General features: G+C 36.4%; 1 protein-coding gene across 1 annotated transcript in view; it reads right to left on the bottom strand.

Moving 5' to 3' along the window:
• The window catches only part of sipa1l3 (signal-induced proliferation-associated 1 like 3), a 133,400-nt gene extending 128,448 nt beyond the window's left edge, over positions 1-4,952 (bottom strand). The window contains exon 1 of the mRNA XM_016575952.1: positions 4,722-4,952. The gene's annotated coding sequence lies outside the window, so the exon portion shown is untranslated. The remainder of the gene's footprint in view (positions 1-4,721) is intronic.
• Positions 4,953-9,754: the final 4,802 nt, after the last annotated feature.

Raw genomic sequence — 9,754 nt, 5'->3', positions numbered from 1 at the left:
TTGTTGTTGCTGATCCGAAAAATGATCCGATCCGTGACTCAAAATCCGTAATATGCTCCGAACCGTGACTTTTGTGATCCGTTGCACCACTAGTGGTGACGCGTTCATGTAAGCAGATGGTGGCGCTGCCAATAATGCACCTAAAAGCGGTCAAAGACAACAGAAGAACACAGTCTCACGCGCACACTGTAGACTTGCGTGGCATAAAAAAAGACTTGCGTAGCATTTAACAGTTACAGTAACTTGGGACGATGTCAAATAAGAGTTCTGTGCAGACCACAAATACCCCCGACTGGGTTAGAGGTGTGGCTGAATCCGTATTCAGAAAGACGCGGAAAACAAATATGTTCTGGTTCTGGAATGGATCTACGGAGCCACTAAAGGGACATGGTTAGCCGCTTGCTAGCGGTAGCCTGTTACATTACATTACATAACATTTCACTTACCACATTAACAGAGTAAGGAGAGATGACTGAGGATGATGGCGAATGATTTGCAGATCCTGAGCAGCACTGACAAACATCTAATCTTGTAAAATGTGTGGTAAGTACTGCCGAGTGCTGCTCCGTACGTGTGATCGCTAATCTCGAAAGTGAAAGTATAAAACAAGCGCTCATTCAAAAGCGATTTCAATGCCCCCCAAACAGATTGAAAGCGTGAATCCCGTCTCTCTCTGTTTATGGGTATTTGTGCGTACATGCGGGGGAGGGGTAAGATTTTCGAATAATAATCGAATAATAACCAGCGAATATTATTCGAATATTAGTTTTGCTTGGAATGCCCATCCCTAGTAGTAATATAGGTAATCACACTGATTAAAGCCACCATAAAATTTATTTTTCTATCAGTACATCCCTCAATTTTAAAAATGCATCACAAACAAACTCTACCAATGAAAAATGTCACACATATTATGCGACAGCCCAGACAGAATTCCTACGTGTATTGCATTATTTTTCCCTACTTTATTTTGTTTTTCAACTTTACCCTAGATTTCACTTAAGCAATGCATGACAGTTTTAGGTTTCAGCTTTCTGTTATTCTGTTATGAATGCGACTTGTTTCTGTTAAAGTTTGCACTTTTTATAGGTTACATAAGTGGTTTTGACAAAGATTCCTCATGTATTGTTTGATTTCTACTCAGTCATCGAGACCTAACCTTAACCAGTTCAGTGTGCATCATAGACTGGCTTTAGGCCTAATCTGGTAAATATCTCTTAATAAAGTCATTACAATTCGATCACTCCGTCCCAATATGCTTGCAGACATGTTTAATCTCCCTTCATTGTCAGGGAGAAAGTGAGTGCGGAAATTTCGGGATAATATGTCTCTCAGAACTCGAGAGAGTTCTGCGCTCAAACTCTCTCGACTCTGTGGGATCTCTCTCGTCAATCAGGTCTCTCTGGTTCTGGAGCGAAGCAGGTGGAGAGGCTGAACTGAAACAGGTGTAAAAACAGCATGGCAGCCTGCTGACTTCGACTGACACTTTGTGGAAATCATTCTCACAAATGACACATTCTCAAAAAAAGACATGTCAATAAGTCATGACACTGAGCTGACAGAACCACTTGTTGCCTTTTGGTTGAGAAGCTGTACAATCACACAAATAAAACCTATGCTATCCTGTACCATATCATATTAGAATGCTGTCAGTTTTAGTGCTCAATGTAAGTGAGCAAAACAAGCGGAAAGACCAGTTTTCTCCTAACGATGCAAATAGCTCCCTAGTTTAATGTGCGATTACTAATGCAATATTTAACTACCTTGCACGCTATTACAGTGATTAAACACTTCAAAGTAACTATTAACTCTGACTTGACAAATACCGGGCAAACTATAATGAAACAGTCAGACCTAATCACATTAAGCTTTTCTGATTATTTATTTAAGTTATTATTGTGCATTTTCTGAGTGATTATTACTCTAAGAGAAACTTTTGGGGTGAGTCCGCAGTGGCAAACAGTCCGATTCGACATCTGTGTTTATCCTCTAGCAAAAAACCAAACATAGGCTATATTTACTCTGGCCAAACAGGCAGAAGGAGAGAGCAGAGAGCAGAGTGAGAGAGAGAATAAGAAACTTCAGCAGCTTTAGGGATATTTCTGGCCAGTTAATAGATGCCATGGAAGCAGGTAGTGATGTCACACTAATAACCTACCTGAGAGAATGTAACCCAGAGAGAATATAAAGTCTGTGATGACATTAGTATGCAGTTATTACGCGTCATATTTTTCTCTTTTCCCCTTTTGTTGCTCAGACTGGTCATTTACAAAAGATGAAACTGAAAGCATGTCCAGCCCACTTAAATTACTCACAAAACGACTTTCCATTTAGTAAACTAATTAGAAAATCTTAAAACCCTTTTGTCTAACTGCACTGTTGACCAATAAGAAAGGTATGTAGTGTAACGTGATAATAAAGATACATTATTCATAACTCACTCTTGTCCTACATGAAATTCAAACCATTTATGGTTTAAACTACTTGACCTCACTGTTGCTCAAAAATAGTTCATAATTTTGTATCCTTAGCGTTTAAAAAGACATGTTTCTTGGCCCATGAGTTGTTCATTTCTCTCTTCACCTGATAACAATGGCACACAAATATAAGAACAAACAAAACCCTTACAAACAATCAGGCATGTTTGCAGAAGACCATGCCACCACAGCCTTAAAAAGACCTACAAGGACTCAAATGACAAAATGCAAATCCCTCAGACAGTCCAGGCCTACTCTCAGCTGAGTTTGTCTATTCAAAACCCTCAACCTATCACTAACTAACCAGCAGACTGCAAAAGGCAGTGTTTGTGAGATTAAGAGGCTTTTCTGGTTGTTTGGTTGATGGAAAAAGAACGTAAGAATTCCCAAGAACTCCAGCTATTCCTCCACACAGATACGTTGCTACTTTACAGGGCACGTTACAGCAGTTGTCTGTGAGTTTAGCCTAACACCTGGATGCAGTTACTGAGATTTACAACAGCATTCAGCTCTTCACAAAAACACATTTTGTCTTGTGTTATTACCTGAAAGAAGAATAAGCTCCAAGTTTAGCAGTATTTTTGTGTGACTGATGTCCACATTTGTCCAGAAAAAAGTCCCTCACTGTTCTCCGATACACATACCATGAGAACTGAATTTGGCCAATATGACTGGTATCAGATACGTTCATGTGATTGAATAAGCCTCAGAGAGGAAGTTACTAAAATAAAACCTCTAAATTCCAGGCACGACAGTCTTGTTCTCTAATTTTATATTGTTTAATGTGGTGGTGTGGTGTGTGCGCTGGCTATGCCGTCTGACTTCCCCAGAAACATATGCTGATTTTTAATTATACAGCTACACATCAGTGAGTTAATAATATTCACAACAAAGCCCTTAAAGGGATAGTTCATCCATAAATTATATAAATTTACTCTCAACCTATTGATACAAACCTGTATGACTACGTAGAAATGTTAGGGACTTGTATACAAAATTAACCCTATGAAGCTTACCGAATCATATTTGATACATACATTTCTAAGGCTTTTAAATTATCAACATGATTCAAATTTGTTGAAAAACCTATTGTACACAATCTACTACATGCCTTTTGTCGTCTGATTGAAAGATTATACTTTTTTGCAATTCTTTTGGGGGGGAAAAAATCACGTTAAAAAGGATCAAATATGATTAAAAAACTTTTGTTGTATGTTTATTTATACTCAGTTGTCATTGTATTGCATGACATTACATGTTTTGGCCTTCACAGTTAAAACTACTTTGATCATAAAACTAAGCATTTAAATATTATCTTTTTACATTTTATTGGGCGATAAAGAATGACAACTGGTGTTCATATGCATTTTATGTCTGCTTTGCTGTAAAGATCTTGCCGATTTACATTACAAGCTATCAGAATTGTCTAACGCATCGAACATGGTAAAAATAATCAAATAAAACACATGAGCAAACACATGAGAAAGTAAATTAATGATTACAGAATAATAATGTGGGTGAACTATCCCTTTAATCCAATAACAACACATAAGCCACCTGCTGTTGTTAAGATTGTGAAGATACATTTCAAACTTTCAAAAGTCAACATTTCAAAAGGCTTCTGCTATTACCAAAAATACATAATTTATATATCCAAATAATGCACAAATTTATTTTAAAAACTTAAAACTCACACCAAATAGCTAATTTATGTCTAAACAAACTGCAAAGCGACATTTGTAGACTGATTGCCTAAGCAGCATTTCCACTGGGTTCTCCAAGGATTCTCCATGTGCTGAAACTTTACGAGAAAGCAACAATCTTCCCTCACCAACAACAAACATGATTTTAAGATGCTTCAAAAGACACTATCTTCTGTAAGAACAAGGACACCATTGTGTGAAACTTGTAGTCTCACTATTGTTGCATGGCCTTAGTTCAGGTGAGTAAAAACTACATAGTGCTGACGCATGCGCGCTGACTGATCAGGAAGGACTAAAGCGTTTATATTTGCTAACGTTTTTTCACTTAATGAAAATACATTACAATGATCCCAAATCCTGCGTAATGACCAGTACTTGATTCATAAAACCCACCTTTTCCCACTATATCCTCGTGTACATTATAAAGAAACATGACAAAATCTGAAAGCTGTCCAAAGGTTCCCGAGTTTAACTCGCGACTTCGCATTGTTGATTTAAACCTGATCGTAAAAACTAATTAGCCCCGGTAAACGTCTCTTACCTTATCCGACCCGGGAACGCGTGACGGGGAAAACTTCCCTAAATTTTCCCTAAGGAGACATGTGTAGTCCGTAAAAACGTTTCAGAAATCCTGTGGATATTGTCGCTTCTCGCCCCAGCGCCGTTCGCCAACGAGGAATTCTTCTTGGCTCCCACATTCGTTATTCCTCTTCCTCCCAGCCAACCGAAACCACGACGCCCGGTGCTACTCGCTCACACACACATACACGGCACTGCGCATGCGCGCGGATGCATTCACAAGTGTCTGTAGTAATGTATGAAAGAGTGTGAATTCCGCAATGTAACGTGGGGAGCGATATGCTATCGTTTATATTTTATTTCACAGCATTACAAACGGTATAAATACAAATAAAATAACTAAAAGTCATCACTTTTATTCACATTCATTAAACAACGACAGTCTTTCTGGCTTTCCTGTTTTTGATAGAGAGGCGAAATAAAACGACGGTCTGGAAATTAGTGAAATTGGGGTTTAAACTTCTCTTTGGAATGAAAATGTAAGATTTCTTTAAATGTAAGATTTCTGTTAGAACAATAGAACAAAAACAAATCAATGTTGTACATTTTCCTTTTCATTTCCATATTTCATAACCATCTGCCATATGGATACGATATACGATTATAGTAGCCACTGGCATTAAAACAGTTAGGCTAGCTAATACTACTGCACACCGTGATTAAATGGGAAAACAAACGCATTAACTACTGCAGTGAAGACAAGGTAATTTAAATGTGTAAATGACTGTACTGTACATTGTACTGTACAGCACAATGAGCACAATTTCCACTTGGAAATTAATGCGCTTTGATTCGATTGCATGACGTCAGACTGCAGTGTCACATTTTTTTCGGGTATTTCAAAGCATTTTTGCAACCAGCGCACTCGTGGTACGTGCAACAGAAGCATTTTTCGCTTGCAAAGAAAATCCTTTTTTGGAGGGCTCTATAGTATGTCACAAAATTAGATACCTCGTCTATCTATAGCACGACTTAGCAGGCAGATCAGATTTTTTGAGTAGTGCATAGCACACCCTTGTGGTCACTCTTGTTATAACACACACGACTTAACGACACCCTTTTCTATTACTACAATACTGGACCTTTATTACATTACTTTAAAACTTCTGGTTTGTCACCTGCAACATATTTGTAAAACATATTTATTTATGTAGCCTACTTTTAATTGTTTTTAATTATTTTTTATATATTAATATTTGTCAACAGATTTTTTACCAACATTTATGCAAATACTTTGCAGCTTGTAACTTGGCAAATAACGTTTTTGATCTTTATAAAGTTATCTAGGTTGTTTAGGATCGTTTAGGTTGCCCTAGCCTATGTCCTTACACTGTTGTAAATGTTATCAATCAAAAAATTTAATAATCAAAAAAAAGACTTGTGCAGCAAGTTTTAAAACGAGCTATTTTTGTGCTATAGATAGTTTTATGTGTGATAATAGTTCAACAAACATAGATCATTTATCTAGGAAATCATTTAAATGGAGATTCACATTTAAATGCGCCAGCCTACTTAGCAGGCAGATCAGATTTTTTGAGTAGTGCATAGCACACCCTTGTGGTCACTCTTGTTATAACACACACGACTTAACGACACCCTTTTCTATTACTACAATACTGGACCTTTATTACATTACTTTAAAACTTCTGGTTTGTCACCTGCAACATATTTGTAAAACATATTTATTTATGTAGCCTACTTTTAATTGTTTTTAATTATTTTTTATATATTAATATTTGTCAACAGATTTTTACCAACATTTATGCAAATACTTTGCAGCTTGTAACTTGGCAAATAACGTTTTTGATCTTTATAAAGTTATCTAGGTTGTTTAGGATCGTTTAGGTTGCCCTAGCCTATGTCCTTACACTGTTGTAAATGTTATCAATCAAAAAATTTAATAATAAAAAAAAAGACTTGTGCAGCAAGTTTTAAAACGAGCTATTTTTGTGCTATAGATAGTTTTATGTGTGATAATAGTTCAACAAACATAGATCTCACAACAAAAACTGTTCTAATGTGGATTCTGACACAAAAAAAAGTGCATGATTGGAAATCATTTAAATGGAGATTCACATTTAAATGCGCCAGCCTTAAAAATGTGTGTGAATTTCCATAAGCAAAAATATTTAAAACAGCCTAGTGAATTTGCATGTTCATGAAAACCCAAGAGAGCAATATGTGATGCCATTATTCACCAACATGCAACAGGTTTTAAATGTCTGTACATAACTTTGATTACAAAAATAAATAAATAAATCTTGTCCTCAGGCTATCACATTGTTTCAAATAGGAAAATAGCCAATGTATAGATTACAGTGCTAGAAAATTGTTAATGTCCATACCAAGTTTGTTCAATTTTTCAGAACAAAACATTTGTTATCAAATCCTCTTTTTTGCATTAAAATCACTGTCTAACTGCATCCTCTGAATTGACATTATCCGCCATTAATCTCTTTAATTGCTCCACAGACTCTAATCTGTTATTACAAGACCAAAGAGTGATGTGGAAAGAGCAGGTAAATGGGACTGGGATCTTCTGTCCTCTATTCTGATAGCTCAACCAAAATCAACTTAGTATGGATGGCAGACAGAATGTGTACTAGAGAACAGGACCTTATGGCATGACTACAAGAAGCCAAACAGAAAAACTGCCATTGATGTGATCCAGAATCTCACCAGGGGGCAGTATGACATAATGGAGCAAAGCTGTTCTCCATATTGTATATGTTGTGCAGGTCTGCTGTTTCACTGAACTGCATTTCCATCTACCTGACTATATGACAATAAAGATTATAAAGTGACATCTTTGCCTAATGAAAAATTTGAGATCCTAATGTACAGAGTTTCAAAAAGAGCAAGTGACTGAATTAAACCCACCATTTCACATATCATCATTTTATGTTTCAGGGTAATAAAAGAGGTCAGTAATATGAATACATAATTGTACGTAATTAAGGGTGAAAAGTGAAAAGTGAAACTGAATTTAAATTTAAGTATGATCCAGCTTGGGTATTATCACTTGCTACTTGCTTGAGACTAAAATAAGTTAATATATATATATTTCATATTTTCACTTTTCACCCTTAATTACGTACAATTACGTATTTATATTATTGGCATAATTAATTGGAAGACCTCTTTATACACACACACACATATATATATATATCAGATCTGATTTTTCAGCAGCCATTACTACAGACTTCATTTTCACACAATCGTTTAGAAATCGTTCATATATACTGATTTGGTGATCAAGAAACATTGTGTTTTTGTGGAAACCGTGATATACTACCATTAAACGTTTGGGGTAAGTATGTTTCAGATAGAAGATAGATAGAAAAGGATGTCCACAAAAATATTAAGCAGCAATTTTCAGTAGCCTACATCAAAACACTGATAATAGTAAGAACCATGATTTATAATTGAGTGTCATTAATAATTGATAATTGAGCACCAAATCAGAATGATTTCTCAAGGATTATGTGACACTACAGACCGAATAATGGCTTATGAAAATTAAACTTTGCCATTACATTTTAAAACATTAATATAGAAATCTGTTATTTTAAATTGTAATAATATTACATATTATAATGTTACTGTTACTGTTGTTACTGTAGTTAGTGGGTAGGCTATATCATATTATGTTATCTTATATACACTGATCCTACTAGGTCAAATTCACTTTGTATACACTATAAACTTCATTTCCCAGAATGCCCTACTGTCTTCCACCCCCAGTCCAGCCGGTGTATTTGGATACAAAGTCAGCCTTAGGAGTTGACAGCCAGGTCCATGGAATAGATCGTCTTTTCTCATAGGGAAAGGAAACAGGGGAAGAACCGATTCGATTCAGATGAACGACAGGCCGACGAACTGACCCAGCTGGGAGAACGATTACAAGAGCATCCTTCAGTGGAATTCGATGATGTGTAGCTACAACAAATGGGAATATTTCAGCGTTATGATACGCCCATGCGACGAGCTGTGTGGATGTTGTGATGTACGGTGAACGATCCAGGCAACCACAAACATACATCAGAATTCAGAAAACCGGTTGTTTTGACAGGAGGAACGCATGGATACTTAACCACTGATCTCTGGATTATAAGAAATATTGTTGCAGAATATAGAAAGGAATTAGGTGGATATTATTGTTGTTATTATTATTATTATTGTAAAGATGGTGGACACATCTTGTTTTGGCTTGTATTTGGGCAACATAAACACATTATGGAGAATTTCATTGCCTAATCGCGACGACCTGGATAAAAGTCACCTTAATGCAAGCCATCCGCATCACTCTCATTCTTCATAGAAAATATCTCAATATCGCTGTATCGTAATAATCCAAGACCAAGCTGAAGTTTCGCTTGTCATACATTTCTATTTATATATAGGCTACGCAACTGATTCCAGCTTTATGAATCAACTGCTCTATGACAATAAAATGTCTACTGTTAAAATGACAATCATGGAAAATGAGGACGAAATGATCGAAGTAAGCACTTGCACATGCGTTTCATAGAAATAACACGAACCGACAGTCGATTTGGCTTATGACGTGGATTAAATTGCAAACAGTAGACGTTTAGTAGCTGTTGTAACGTTTGTCGATGAAATATTAATACGCCGAATATATGCCTTTCTTGAAATGCAAATCGATAAATATGTGGCGTACATTATGCATGACGATTAAAGCTAATGACAACCACGGTTCTGCCAGCTCTGTGTTGTGAGTCTCATCTTAAAATGGACGCGCGCTTTCCTTGAACTGTTTTATAGCATTCGCGATGTACCGGATTTATACAACACAAGAGAAACTCGAAGTAACTATTGCGAATGTGCAAATAATTGTGGAGGTTTTGAGATCGCGAGCTGGTGCATATCTGTGAGCCTATCAGAGCTGAATGTCTGAGGATGCCTTAAGTCTGCGCATGCATGTGTTTAAGGCTATGAATATTCATTAACATCCATTGCAAAAAAAAA

The sequence above is a fragment of the Sinocyclocheilus rhinocerous genome, unplaced genomic scaffold (assembly GCF_001515625.1).
Source record: "Sinocyclocheilus rhinocerous isolate Xijiao unplaced genomic scaffold, SAMN03320098_v1.1 scaffold23, whole genome shotgun sequence".
NCBI classification, from domain to species: domain Eukaryota; kingdom Metazoa; phylum Chordata; class Actinopteri; order Cypriniformes; family Cyprinidae; genus Sinocyclocheilus; species Sinocyclocheilus rhinocerous.
The sequence above is the reverse complement of the archived record's forward strand: the minus strand, read 5'-3'. Positions and strand labels throughout refer to the sequence as shown.